Raw genomic sequence first — 14,019 nt, forward strand, 5'->3', positions numbered from 1 at the left:
AGTGGATTCGAACCGCCGACCTTCCGATCATGGGGCGACCACTTTACCTACTGAGCTATCCCTGCCCCAATATGTTTTATGGTATGTTTGTTTGTGCATTTTTCATCCGAGGATGTGAAAAATGACATTCAGCAGCATGTCATTTTGCCCTTCGGGCTAACACCAGCCTCAGTCGGAGCAGGGACACAATCATGTACAACCTATAAACCTGAAACAATCCAGTTAATACAAGCAGCATACATCAACATGACAGTCCCAATTTGTGCTCTCAGGTGAAACACTTGTATCCGTCCTTGTATAAAATATTATGCATTAATAAATCCTCTGTTTTTCTTTTAAAGAGGCTTTTCAGAGCTTTTCAAACATCTTAATTATATGAGCTAAAAATGCACAAAACACACAAAATGGACAAACATTGAAAAATGTAGAAACTCAGTCGTGTGTCTTTCAGCATCTCACACTCAGCGGTAGAGGTGTTCATCTGTCCTGCTCCACCCCCACAGCGGTCCACTGTCTCCACTGGGAATAGTTTTAGTCTCTTGTGGCACATTATGGTCTCTGGAGCCAGAACATAGAGTCTCTGCTGACCTCTAACAGATGGTGTATCTTAGCTGCAACATGGATGATGGGATAAAAATGGTCAACTGGTGTTAATGAGGTAAAAGGCTAGAAATAGCAGCTGCTGTAAATTAAATCTTAAACTGTAGAAATTTTTCAAATTCGGCTGGAAACATGTTTAAAATCATCAACTACATTCAAATATCACGCCTAACAAAAAGCAACAGGCAAGGATGGGACTGTCTGGCCCTCTATTGGTCCAGACTGAAATATTTCATATTTCACTGATGAATTAATTGTTCCATGGAACTACATGCTTTCCAGCCATCAGACTTTGGTACTAATGCCTTCAAGCACACTCACTTTGTGTTCCTACCTGGTGGGTTTGAAAAAACAGACACACACAGTTTAAGCTTGGCTTTCTCGAGAATGAGCACACGCACTAAAAGAAGAAATTGATCTGACACTTGCTACAATCATGGCGTGTGTGTTGGTGTCTTTCCAGTGTGACTTGTGCTCGCACTTTCTGTAACTTGGCACGCACACAGTGCAGGTGGTTTGGAGGCACAAATGTGCAGTCAGGCTGGTCCGTGGTATATCGCTGCAGGAGCAAAGATTTCTATACACAGAGAGAGATTACTGCAGATGTCACAGGCTGGTAATGGCTGGACCCAGAAAGCAGACCCAAACAACTGACGTTAAGCTTAAATGGTTTATTTAAACAAATGGAGCTGGTATATGTACAGTGAAGACGTTTAATAGCAAAGGGCGGCGGACTGCTGGAATCTGGAAGAGGAGAGAGAGTTTTAGGTTCAAGGTTCTTTATTTGTCACATGCATAGTTATACAAGTATAACACACAGTGAAATGAAACCTGACACGCTCCTCGACTCATGCAAAAGGTTGGGGGGGGGATAGCATGCATGCAGGTGAATTCTGTACATTAAGTGAATTAAATTAATGATGATTAGCAGTGACTGGCAGGCTCAGAGTGTGACTGAAGAGCATTCTTACTTAAGAGGTGACTGTTAAAGGCTGAGGCAGGCAGTCTGACTTCTGTGAGTCATGTGGTGAGCGGTGGAGAGTGGGTTGGCAGGTAAGTACTGATATCCACTTTGTCTTGATGGGGGAAACAACTAAACCAGGCAAATGCCAAAGCAGAGGACAGAGTATTTACAAAAACAAGACATCGCCACAGCCAGAGCCAAAAAATGATTTCCAGTATTTGCCAAAGAATGATTGGTCATATTTAAACTGCTGCAGATAACTTGTTGGCCTATAGTCTGTGATACGTATGTCAAATATGTCTCTCATGAATCATAAAAAGTATTTTTGAGCCACAAACAACATTCCTGTCACAAGGCAGAAGCTGCAATCAGTTTGTGGCAAAATGACTTTTATATAACCTTTATTTATCCAGCTATAAAGTCTCAAAGGACTGGATTGAATATAATGTAGCTACAATAACACTGAGTCATAATGACACTTGCAGAATAGGTACATTTACCAAAATAAACAAAGCTATTACACGTAAAAGACAAAGAAAAAAAAAGAGAACACAGTTTTGATAATGATAACAGACTGCAGGTGTGTAACAGCCAGCCTGAGGAAATGTGATTGGTGGTTAGGCAGGAGTCCGCCCACATCTCCACCGGAAAGCACAAAGACAAGAAAAACAGCTCCACCACAGCTTGTCCCAATCCTAACAGGAAAAGACCAAACATTCAGCAGAATTAGGGCAGATTTTTGTTGCAATGCAACGTAACGATTACTGGGCTGTGCAAACATCACAGTTTACACCAGGGGTAGGCAGCCTTTCTGATGATGAGTGCCATCTCAAATTTCCTCAGCAGTCAATATGATTGTATTAGCAATAAATGTAATAACGCTCTATATTAACAGTTACGCACTATATAGAACAACTTTATAGAATTATATTTGTTCACATATGTTGGCAGCTATCAGTGAATTGTTATCAGCTATTTTGAAACAAAAAAAGACACTTTTTATCCATAACAAGAACAGCAAATGAAATACAACAGAAAATGCAAAAATGCTATTTATGGTCTTCTCACAACAATGATATGAAAAATAAACTGGGCCAATATGGCATGTTTGTTAATACAGTGATACTCATGTTAATGTGATCTATCCTCTCCCACTCAGAGACACAGGTCTCCGAGTGTCCAGCATTCAGACGGCTGCCTGAGGACACTCTTCGTGTGAGAGAAAATCTGCTCACACAGATATGTAGAGCCAAATGACTTTGACTAGAGACCGGCCCACCAGGTATTATAGGGAAAGCCATAAAGCCTTTGGATGAAAACAAACGCTGTTGTGACAGTGATGTGCACTGTTCATCACCTGTTCAGCTCTGATGATTCAGTAAGGACATCTCCTGGTTTCATCTTCATGTTTCCCTCTCACCACATATCCAAACCGATATCATGACCAGCAGCTTTTACAGCTGTGGCTCCAGTGAACATCAGCTGATACTAGAAATTAATATTAAATCAATTCTAACAACAGCTGACCAAGCTTAAACGTGAAAAAACGTGAAACGTGAAACGTTTTAGACAAATTTCCACTGCTCTGTGATGAACAATAAAGATTTTTCTGATTTGGATTCTAATAAGTTACACCACGACACTAAAGGTGATGTCATTAACTTCCTGTTTGTTTTGCTTTTAACTGGATGTGAGAGTTCAATCTGACCAGGAAACTGAGAGCACTGCACACTTCAATTTTCAAATCAATGTTTTTATACAGCGCCAAATCACACCAACAGTCGCCTCAAGGGACTTTATATTGTAATGTAGACCCTACAATAATATATACAAAGAAAAACCCAACCCAGATGATTCCCCCTCCCCATGAGCAAGCACTTTGGCAACAGTGGGAAGGAAAAACTCCCTTTTAACAGGAAGAAACCTGTTATATGGTAACAGCCTGGAAACACAATGTAGCCACGTATTTAGGAATAGTTTGACCCTTATTTGGAAAAGTAGAATAGAATAGAATAGAATTCAACTTTATTGTCATTGCACATGCACAGGTACAGGGCAACGAAATGCAGTTTGCATCCATCCAGAAGTGCTTTAGTGATATAGATATATTACAATATATATTAGCAATAATATAGATATGTGAGTATATTACAGAAATGGGTCTATTATGGTATGTTATAATGTACACGGTATGAAGTATGTTGTGAATATTCTATAACTATAAGTATGTACAGGCTGTAGTGAGTACAAGCTATGTACAGGCTATGAACAGGATATAAATATGAAAAACTATACAGAATATGAAATAAATAACTTTACAGAATCTGGGATATACAGCTATACAGAAATGGGAACTATGCAAGTTGTAAACAGTTGTAGGATTAAAGATTATCGAATGTACAGAATGATTATTTACACAGAGCTATACAGTAGTGCAGTTAAGATAAGTGAGGGTGTAGATAGTTTCTACAGAGGCTATATAAAGTGCTAGTGGTTGTGAGTGGTGGTTCAGTCCATGTTATTATTGTGTGTTTGAGGGTACAGTTGTCCATTGTGGGTGTGTGTATGTTCAGTCCATGAGTTTAACGTGGGTCAGATGTCAGGAGGCAGAGTTCAGGAGTCTGACAGCTGTGGGGAAGAAGCTGTTCCGGTACCTGGTGGTCTTAGTCCGGAGGCTCCTGTGGCGCCTCCCAGAGGGCAGGAGGGTGAAGAGTCCATGTGATGGGTGACTGGGGTCTTTGATGATTTTCCCAGCCCTTTTCAGACACCGCTTCCTGTAGATGTCTTTTATGGCAGGAAGTGGTGCTCCGGCGATGCGCTGGGCAGTTTTCACGACCCTCTGCAACGCCTTCCGGTCCGAGGCAGAGCAGTTCCCGTACCAGACTGTTATACAGTTGGTCAGGATGCTCTCGATGGTGCAGCGATAGAAGTTCACCAGGATGTCTGAGGACAGGTGGTTCTTCCTCAGAGTCCTCAAGAAGAAGAGGCGCTGGTGAGCCTTCTTGACCAGCTTGGAGCAGTTGGTCGTCCAGGTGAGATCCTCGGAGATGTGGACTCCCAGGAACTTGAAGCTGCTCACACGCTCCACAGCCGTCCCCTTAATGTGGATGGGTGGATGTGGGTCAGCATTCCTCCTGTAGTCCACGATGAGCTCCTTGGTCTTCTCGGTGTTAAGCAGCAGGTTGTTTCTGTCGCACCACTCAGCCAGACGATCCACCTCCTCCCTGTAGGCGGCCTCATCGTTGTCACTGATGAGGCCAATCACCGTGGTGTCATCTGCAAACTTAATGATGGTGTTGGAACCATCAGCAGGTCTGCAGTCGTGGGTGAGTAGAGCCTGATATAATGAAAATGCTTACTGGGGGGATAGATAATTTCTGATATATATTACAGATTATTTTCCAACCTGGAGAGTCACCCCTGGTGGTAAGTACAAAAATGCAGGTTTAAATAACAAGTGCGTTGGCTTCATTTATCAGGGACTTTTGGCATTACTGATTTTAAATTATAAAAATTATACAAAATACAATTACGGTACCTAAATTCATGGCATTGCTGATCAGCTCTACAAGCTGGAGGGTTCTGTATGGGTTTCTGAATTTTAGGTTAATTGAAATATTTAATGTCGAAGATAAATTAAATTCAAGTACAGCTCTACAGCAGGTCTTCTATTAATATTCTGGATTTATATTGTCACAGTTTTCAGAATTCAAACTTTCTGTATTTGAATTTTCTTTAAGTCTTGACCCAGATACTACTGGATATGTTGAGCTCACAGCCTGAGCTGGAGCCATTCAAGCCCAAGTCTCATAATCAGATTTCTCACTCTATGGCAGAGGTCTGATCTGTTCATGGCTGCCTGAGCTGGGAAGATCAGATGTGGTTCCACTCTGTTTCACAGCCTTGACAAGATGAGATTTGTACCATGAAGAAGTCTTTTTTATTTTTTGAGTGTGTCATTTTTTTCCTCGGCCCTGGTGTCAACTGTATTTTTCTGTTTTGAAAAACAGATGTAAAGCTAATCTAAAATACTCTGTAGTGCAGGTACAAGGATAAAAAAAACAAGGGACTTTGCTCATCTTCGTAGGTTAGTATTATATGACATATTAATACTGTGCACTAGTACTGAGAAACATTTGCATCATTAAAAGGAATGTGAGGCTGAGAGCTGATCTCCTGTCATACTGAATTATCTTTCTAGGTCAGAAAGATGTGTTTTGCCTCTTCAGAGGAATGCAATGGATACATTACACTGCCATCTGATAAATGATGTGCCTGACTCACACCGAGCTTTTCTTTTTGTCTTGGAGAGAACCTCGTGCTCTGCTTTTTAACCCAGACAAAAAAAAGATGATCAGAGAAAAAAACGCCTCCAAGGTGAGGAGCAAACAAATATTCCACTGGAAATAAGAGTGAAAATGATCCTTCTTCTTGCTATTTGAAGTCAGAATGGGATGAAAGAGATATATTTCAACAAGACGGTAGCTGCAGACAGTAGGAGCCTAGTAGGAGTAGGGTTAATGAAATAATACATGCTTCTCATTTGAATGTAATCTGAATGCTTACTGATCTGACGGTCTTTGGTCCGGGAACATTTGGCCATGGAACTGTCACAAACATCTGCAGGTTATTAACATCTGCATTCTTCTCGAGTAATCACTACACCTGTCAACTGTTGTGTTGCTAAGCTCACTTCTCAACCAACTTAGTGATATATACTCACATTTTATTAGTATATTTATACTGCTTTTAATCCCCTACAAGAAAACTGATTGACTCTGTTCGTTTCTGTCTGTGAAGTTTTTAAAATGTTGTACTGAAACAACTTTTGATCAGTCAGGCATTGTTAATGGCAGAACCACAAACAGCTAATCACAGAGTGGCATTAAGACCATAAACTGTATATAAAAGATGGACCTCTCTTTCGAGTGTGAAAAGCTGATGTGGAAGTGCCTCAGGGGCAATTTTAGCCCATTTTTGGGGGTGCTTCAACATTACACCAGGTAACCTGCTGTGTTGAAAACGTGTTTTCCAACAATGTTTGCTACCCTACAATCCGTCCTGCTCTGTAGTAAAATCAGCGACATTTGACCGTCCTGTTGCTCCCTTTGAAATGTATATAGCCTATTTAAAATCTAAAACTTTAAATTGTCCGTAGCCTGCTGTTGTTACCACTGTCCTGTTTGAAATGGATACTAACTGTCATGATTCGGCCGTGTGGCAGGCAGGATGAGGACCCAAATTGCAAACTCACAGACACGGGGGATAAACTCAAAATGCAGCTTTATTGCTGATAAGTGATAAACAATAACGATGATACAAAAGCAATACAAAACTACACTAAACTGGGAAAAGCTAAAGTAACATATACCGGAAGACACGGGGAGAACCACACACGGCATGAGGGAGAATGCGACGCCGAACAGGGGAAGACGCAGACAGAAATACACAGAGGGTTAACGAGGAAGGTGGGAACACACGGGGAACACAGGTGACACAGATAACCATAACGAGACAGGGCGGGGTGAACTGAACATGACATGTAGAGGTTCAGACAGGAGGAGAGAGAGAGCACGGGGAAAACAGACATAACGGGCTGGGGAAACATGAAACAACCACAAAGGGAGACGAGGGCTCATAAATACCTAGAAGGCACACAGGGGGGGAGAGAGAGCACGGGGAGAACTTAGACATAAAGGGCAGGGGAAACATGGAATAAAACATAAGGAGAGACGAGGGCTCACAGATACACAGAGGGGCACACAGGGGGTAGAAGCCATGAAGGGAAAACACTTAGGGAACAACACAACAGGGCAACTCAGAAGACATGGTCTAAATAAGGAACGAAATACGAGAATACAAAGAACTGAGAATACTGGGCCCACATGGCCCAGGACCATGACACCACCCCCCCCTAAAGGGCTGGCTCCCGACAGCCCAAACCCGAGAAACAAAAACAAAAACAGAAAACAACCCACCCAGGGCGGGAGGCGGGGGACCAGGATGGAGGGACCAGAACGGGAAACAAAATAAACAACAGAAAACACGGGAGCACACGACCATAGTCAAAATAAAGTCCAGGGGGCCGACCCAGAGCCCACAGGAACAAGAGTTCACGGGTCACACGGTCGGGGGGCCGACCAGGCGGGTGGCACAGGTGGCAGAGCTGGTCCGGAGGCCGGCCGCGCGGAAGGCAGCGGCGGCGGCGAAGGAGACGACGGAGCAGTTCAGGGGGCCGGCCGCGCGGAAGGCAGCGGCGGCGGCGAAGGAGACGACGGAGCAGTTCAGGGGGCCGGCCGCGCGGAAGGCAGCGGCGGCTCTCCAGTGTCAGGCGTGCTGGCCATGGCCCGGTGGGCACAGGACCAGACAAAGCACAGGCCGAAGGCTCGGAGGCTGCTGCAGCTGACGAGGGCTCGGAGGCTGCTGCAGCTGACGAGGGCTCGGAGGCTGCTGCAGCTGACGAGGGCTCGGAGGCTGCTGCAGCTGACGAGGGCTCGGAGGCTGCTGCAGCTGACGAGGGCTCGGAGGCTGCTGCAGCTGACGAGGGCTCGGAGGCTGCTGCAGCTGACGAGGGCTCGGAGGCTGCTGCAGCTGACGAGGGCTCGGAGGCTGCTGCAGCTGACGAGGGCTCGGAGGCTGCTGCAGCTGACGAGGGCTCGGAGGCTGCTGCAGCTGACGAGGGCTCGGAGGCTGCTGCAGCTGACGAGGGCTCGGAGGCTGCTGCAGCTGACGAGGGCTCGGAGGCTGCTGCAGCTGACGAGGGCTCGGAGGCTGCTGCAGCTGACGAGGGCTCGGAGGCTGCTGCAGCTGACGAGGGCTCGGAGGCTGCTGCAGCGGACGAGGGCTCGGAGGCTGCTGCAGCGGACGAGGGCTCGGAGGCTGCTGCAGCGGGCGAAGGCTCGGAGGCTGCTGCAGCGGGCGAAGGCTCGGAGGCTGCTGCAGCTGACGAAGGCTCTGAGGCTGCTGCAGCTGACGAAGGCTCTGAGGCTGCTGCAGCTGACGAAGGCTCTGAGGCTGCTGCAGCTGACGAAGGCTCTGAGGCTGCTGCAGCTGACGAAGGCTCTGAGGCTGCTGCAGCTGACGAAGGCTCTGAGGCTGCTGCAGCTGACGAAGGCTCTGAGGCTGCAGCTGACGAAGGCTCTGAGGCTGCAGCTGACGAAGGCTCTGAGGCTGCAGCTGACGAAGCACAGGCTGGACCAGGCGTAGCAGAAGGTGGCTGGATGGGCTCCTCGGGCCCTCCAGCTGACGTGGCATGAGGCTGGTGCGGTTCTCCCGAACCCCCAGCTGGCGAGGAAGGTTGCTGAACGGGCCCCTCGGACCCTCCAGCGGAGACAGGAGGCTGAACGGGCCCCTCGGACCCTCCAGCTGACGTGGCATGAGGCTGGTGCGGTTCTCCCGAACCCCCAGCTGACGAGGAAGGTTGCTGAACGGGCCCCTCGGACCCTCCAGCGGAGACAGGAGGCTGAACGGGCCCCTCGGACCCTCCAGCGGAGACAGGAGGCTGAACGGGCCCCTCGGACCCTCCAGCGGAGACAGGAGGCTGAACGGGCCCCTCGGACCCTCCAGCGGAGACAGGAGGCTGAACGGGCCCCTCGGACCCTCCAGCTGACGTGGCATGAGGCTGAACGGGCCCCTCGGACCCTCCAGCTGACGAGGTAGATGGCGGCGTGGGAGCCGCAGAGTCCTGGATGAGCTCATCCGAGCTCCCAGCAGGAGCTGATGCAGGGCCAGAGAGATTTGAGACCCCTGGCTGGATGTTAAGCTGACCAGCGGACCGTACTGCTACTGGGGCCTGCGCTACAGGCGGCACTGGAGCTACTGGGGCCTGCGCTACAGGCGGCACTGGAGCTACTGGGGCCTGCGCTACAGGCGGCACTGGAGCTACTGGGGCCTGCGCTACAGGCGGCACTGGAGCTACTGGGGCCTGCGCTACAGGCGGCACTGGAGCTACTGGGGCCTGCGCTACAGGCGGCACTGGAGCTACTGGGGCCTGCGCTACAGGCGGCACTGGAGCTACTGGAGACCGAACTGGGGGTGACACTGGGGCTACTGGAGACTGAACTGAGGGTGGCTGCGGGGTAGCTGACTGAACTGAGGGTGGCTGCGGGGGAGCTGACTGAACTGAGGGTGGCCGCGAGGGAGCTGACTGAACTGAGGGTGGCCGCGAGGGAGCTGACTGAACTGAGGGTGGCCGCGAGGGAGCTGACTGAACTGAGGGTGGCCGCGAGGGAGCTGACTGAACTGAGGGTGGCTGCGAGGGAGCTGACTGAACTGAGGGTGGCTGCGAGGGAGCTGACTGAACTGAGGGTGGCTGCGAGGGAGCTGACTGAACTGAGGGTGGCTGCGAGGGAGCTGACTGAACTGACCTGGGAGGAGAAACAGCAGGAAAAGGAGCAGGCTCAGAAAAAACTGTCCGAGAAATGGCAGGCTCAGGGTCGACAAAAATAGCTCTATCAAAGATGAACCCGCCGTCCACTTCATGTTTTGTAGTCTTAGCATTGTCCGGTTTATGGCGGCGGGCGCGCCGCCTCCTTCGAGCAGAGGAAGCTGGCGCGATGGGCGCTGATGGCGCCAACACAGAGGGTGACGTAGTGGTGAGTTCCCCGTCGTCCGCCCCCATCCTTGCCAGAAATGAGGCAGGCGAAAAATAGCCTAAGCGGATCGGAGACGGCGAGCGGCTGGTAGGCTGTGCAGCAGGTGAGAGGTCCTCCTCCGGGATGAGCCAGGGTTTCCGCCGGAGCTCGTCCTCCCGATAAGCCCGTAACACCTGCTGCCGCTCTTCCTCGCCAAAGTCTATGGCTTCCGTTGTCTCCGTGCGCCACGCCGTGCGGCCAGACCGCGGTGAAGACGCGGAAGCCGGCGGGGTGCGGGCGGAAGGTGTGTCTGTGGCGAGCCTCACCGTTCCAACTCTGACCGCTACTGGCTCATGAGACAGCGGGGAAACGGCGCGACGGCACGGCTCTGGTGAAGGTGCACGCCCACCGGGCCGCTGCTCCTGCGGACGGAGTTGGAGGGCGGAGACGAGAAAGTCGCTGACGAGGGGGTGCAGCGTCTCCCATAACCAGGGGAACACAGATACGCACACCCCTACTTGGCGGGCGAACTCCTCTCGTTCCTCCTCACTGGAACAGTGCAGCCACTTGTCGCAGAGAGACTCCACTGTCCGGACGATCCCCCTCCTCTGTGTCGCTGGGTCCGACATGTTCGCGTCGTCCTGCAGGTCCGCGGAGGGGTTGTGAACTGCTGGGTCCATGTTGTGGTCGCATTCTTCTGTCATGATTCGGCCGTGTGGCAGGCAGGATGAGGACCCAAATTGCAAACTCACAGACACGGGGGATAAACTCAAAATGCAGCTTTATTGCTGATAAGTGATAAACAATAACGATGATACAAAAGCAATACAAAACTACACTAAACTGGGAAAAGCTAAAGTAACATATACCGGAAGACACGGGGAGAACCACACACGGCATGAGGGAGAATGCGACGCCGAACAGGGGAAGACGCAGACAGAAATACACAGAGGGTTAACGAGGAAGGTGGGAACACACGGGGAACACAGGTGACACAGATAGCCATAACGAGACAGGGCGGGGTGAACTGAACATGACATGTAGAGGTTCAGACAGGAGGAGAGAGAGAGCACGGGGAAAACACAGACATAACGGGCTGGGGAAACATGAAACAACCACAAAGGGAGACGAGGGCTCATAAATACCTAGAAGGCACACAGGGGGGGAGAGAGAGCACGGGGAGAACTTAGACATAAAGGGCAGGGGAAACATGGAATAAAACATAAGGAGAGACGAGGGCTCACAGATACACAGAGGGGCACACAGGGGGTAGAAGCCATGAAGGGAAAACACTTAGGGAACAACACAACAGGGCAACTCAGAAGACATGGTCTAAATAAGGAACGAAATACGAGAATACAAAGAACTGAGAATACTGGGCCCACATGGCCCAGGACCATGACACTAACTAGCTAACTGACTACTGACTGGATGCCCATTAACCTTATAACTCCTGTTGTGTGTGTGTGTGTGTGTGTGTGTGTGTGTGTGTGTGTGTGTGTGTGTGTGTGATTCTGTCCTACTGCTGTCCTTTATCAAAAGTCTTTCAGCATCATTGCTCTCAGCGTGACGTCCACCTCATGTGTAGGTGTGCTGGGCATGTATAGGGTTACCAAATATGCAGCATTTCCTGTAGGTCACATATAGGATAGGCATAACACGCACGCACACATACACACACCAAACTTTTCTAACTAAATCACACCCCTGCAAAATCTCATTGGACAGTTTAACATCTGTCTGTATGGATGCACACACTTGGTCTCCCTTTTACACACAATTACAGTCCATACATCCACACCAGAACATAATACAACACGCACACATAATGGATGTAAGGAAGTTTTTTTTTCAAAAAAAGGAGCCACATTCAGGTAAAAGTGTAAGATCAAATGATCTGTCAATCAAGAATAATGTTGGATCAGTGTTTCAATATTTATCTTTTATTAGATGTTCATGTGGTTTGGTTATTTGCCTTTTGGTTGAAAGTACACTGAGAGAGGACTTTTCATTAGTGATCTTAATAGTATTTTTTTCATATTAATGTAAATTTTCATCTAATTGAATACAATCTAGTTGTGTATGATTGTCAGTCCAAAGAGGGAGAGAGGAAAGAGGAGAAAGTACGAGGTCAGGAAGAACCAGGTATGAAAACAGACAGGGAACAGTGACAGGCAAAACAGAAACTGTTAAACTGACGAAGAGAAAAAACCTGATTTTACTCACACAATCAGGAAGTTGTGTTCTCCCTATATTAAAGCTGCTATACAGAATCTGCAAAACAAACTGGTTTGAAACATTTTTGACCCTCTAACAACATTCCAACATAACATTATCATTGATTGGGGAGATTAAAATTCATGATATATTTTTATGTGGTTCAGCCACAACTTTACTAAAACCTCAGCCAGTAATGGGTAGGCCAACTTTTGGACCGTCCAGTTGTCTGTATGACTGCCGCATCAGAAAGTGCCAAACAGCCCTGGTGGAGTGAGGAGCTGTAAAGAGAAGCAGATGCTCTGTTTATATTCTAAAAATGTTTTAAGCTAGCTCGTTTCAAAGATTCTGTACTGCAGCTTTACCGGTAAATGTTTTCCAAAATCACACATACACTTACCTTATCAGTGTTTCTCAAACTTTTTACAGTGTGTACCACCTGAGAAAATGTCAAGCTCTCCCAAGTACCAAACATGAAACTCATAAATCTTACAACACAAAATTAGTATTATTAAATTAGTCAAATTAGTGTCTGCAGTAAAGATTTTTTCATACATTGTATACATTCTACCACAGGCAAAGTTGCCTCCATTTTTATATTTTTTTATTAATATTTTGTAATAATTTATTTGTAATAAGTTATTCTGTTTTGGGAGTATTTTTTATGTAACTGTATTATATTATACATTAAAATTGAATCTCTGTCCAAAAAATGCACTCAGTTTACTTTTTACTCACCATGAGCATCATTCATTATTCTCCCGCAGTAATTAAGGTTAGGATATGTATTTCTTTTATTCTAATCCATTCTTGTTTTGCAGCATTTAAATAAACTTTATCAGATTTGATGGTTTTGTTACAGACTTTTCAAAATTTGGGGATTAAATTGTGTTAAAATGTACAGTGACAAAAACAGTGATGTTATGTTTTGTGACGAGGATCCAGGCACAGAGAGACTTGATGAATTTAAGAATCTTATGATTTAATAAAGAAATTTGCAGTCTTGCACAGAGATGGTAAAATTATAATGACTGATAACAGAGACGAAGACAACAGACGACGAGGACAGGGAGGAACAGGGGTTTAAATGCACCAAGGAGACAGTCAGAGAGAACTTGGGACAACTGGAGACATTTAAGGATGCAGGGACTGACAGAGACAGGGAAGAAGTCTCAACCTGACGTGTAAAGTTTATTTTGCCTGGCTGTTTATCTTTTTATTATCTTTGTTTATATTTATATGCTGGCCACAATGTTATTATATACAGTTGATGTCAAACAGTATTTAATGTTGCAGAATATTCATGCTGGAGGCAGTCTGACTTCTGTGAGAAGTGTTGGAGAAATGGTCAGATAACATGTAGCCAAAAATGAAGTGTAGGGTGTCATCGTGCATAAACAATGACAACAGACCATTTCCCTGTTGCTGAAATATACGTGGTCAGATGGTCAGTTAAGTTTGTTAACCATCCGTCACAGCCCCGATCCTGCTCACTTTATCCTAAAGTCAGGTTATAATTTCCACTGCTTGCCAATCTGCATACTTTATGCTGTGAATGAAGTCTGTGAAATTTAAAATGATTCTTTTTTTGTCTTTAAGTTCATTATCACTGGGGTTCAGCGACCCATAACTTAATGGTGATTTACATTTGTCTGAGTGTTACGG

This window comes from Maylandia zebra, linkage group LG14, assembly GCF_041146795.1.
Source record: "Maylandia zebra isolate NMK-2024a linkage group LG14, Mzebra_GT3a, whole genome shotgun sequence".
Classification (NCBI taxonomy): Eukaryota; Metazoa; Chordata; class Actinopteri; order Cichliformes; family Cichlidae; genus Maylandia; species Maylandia zebra.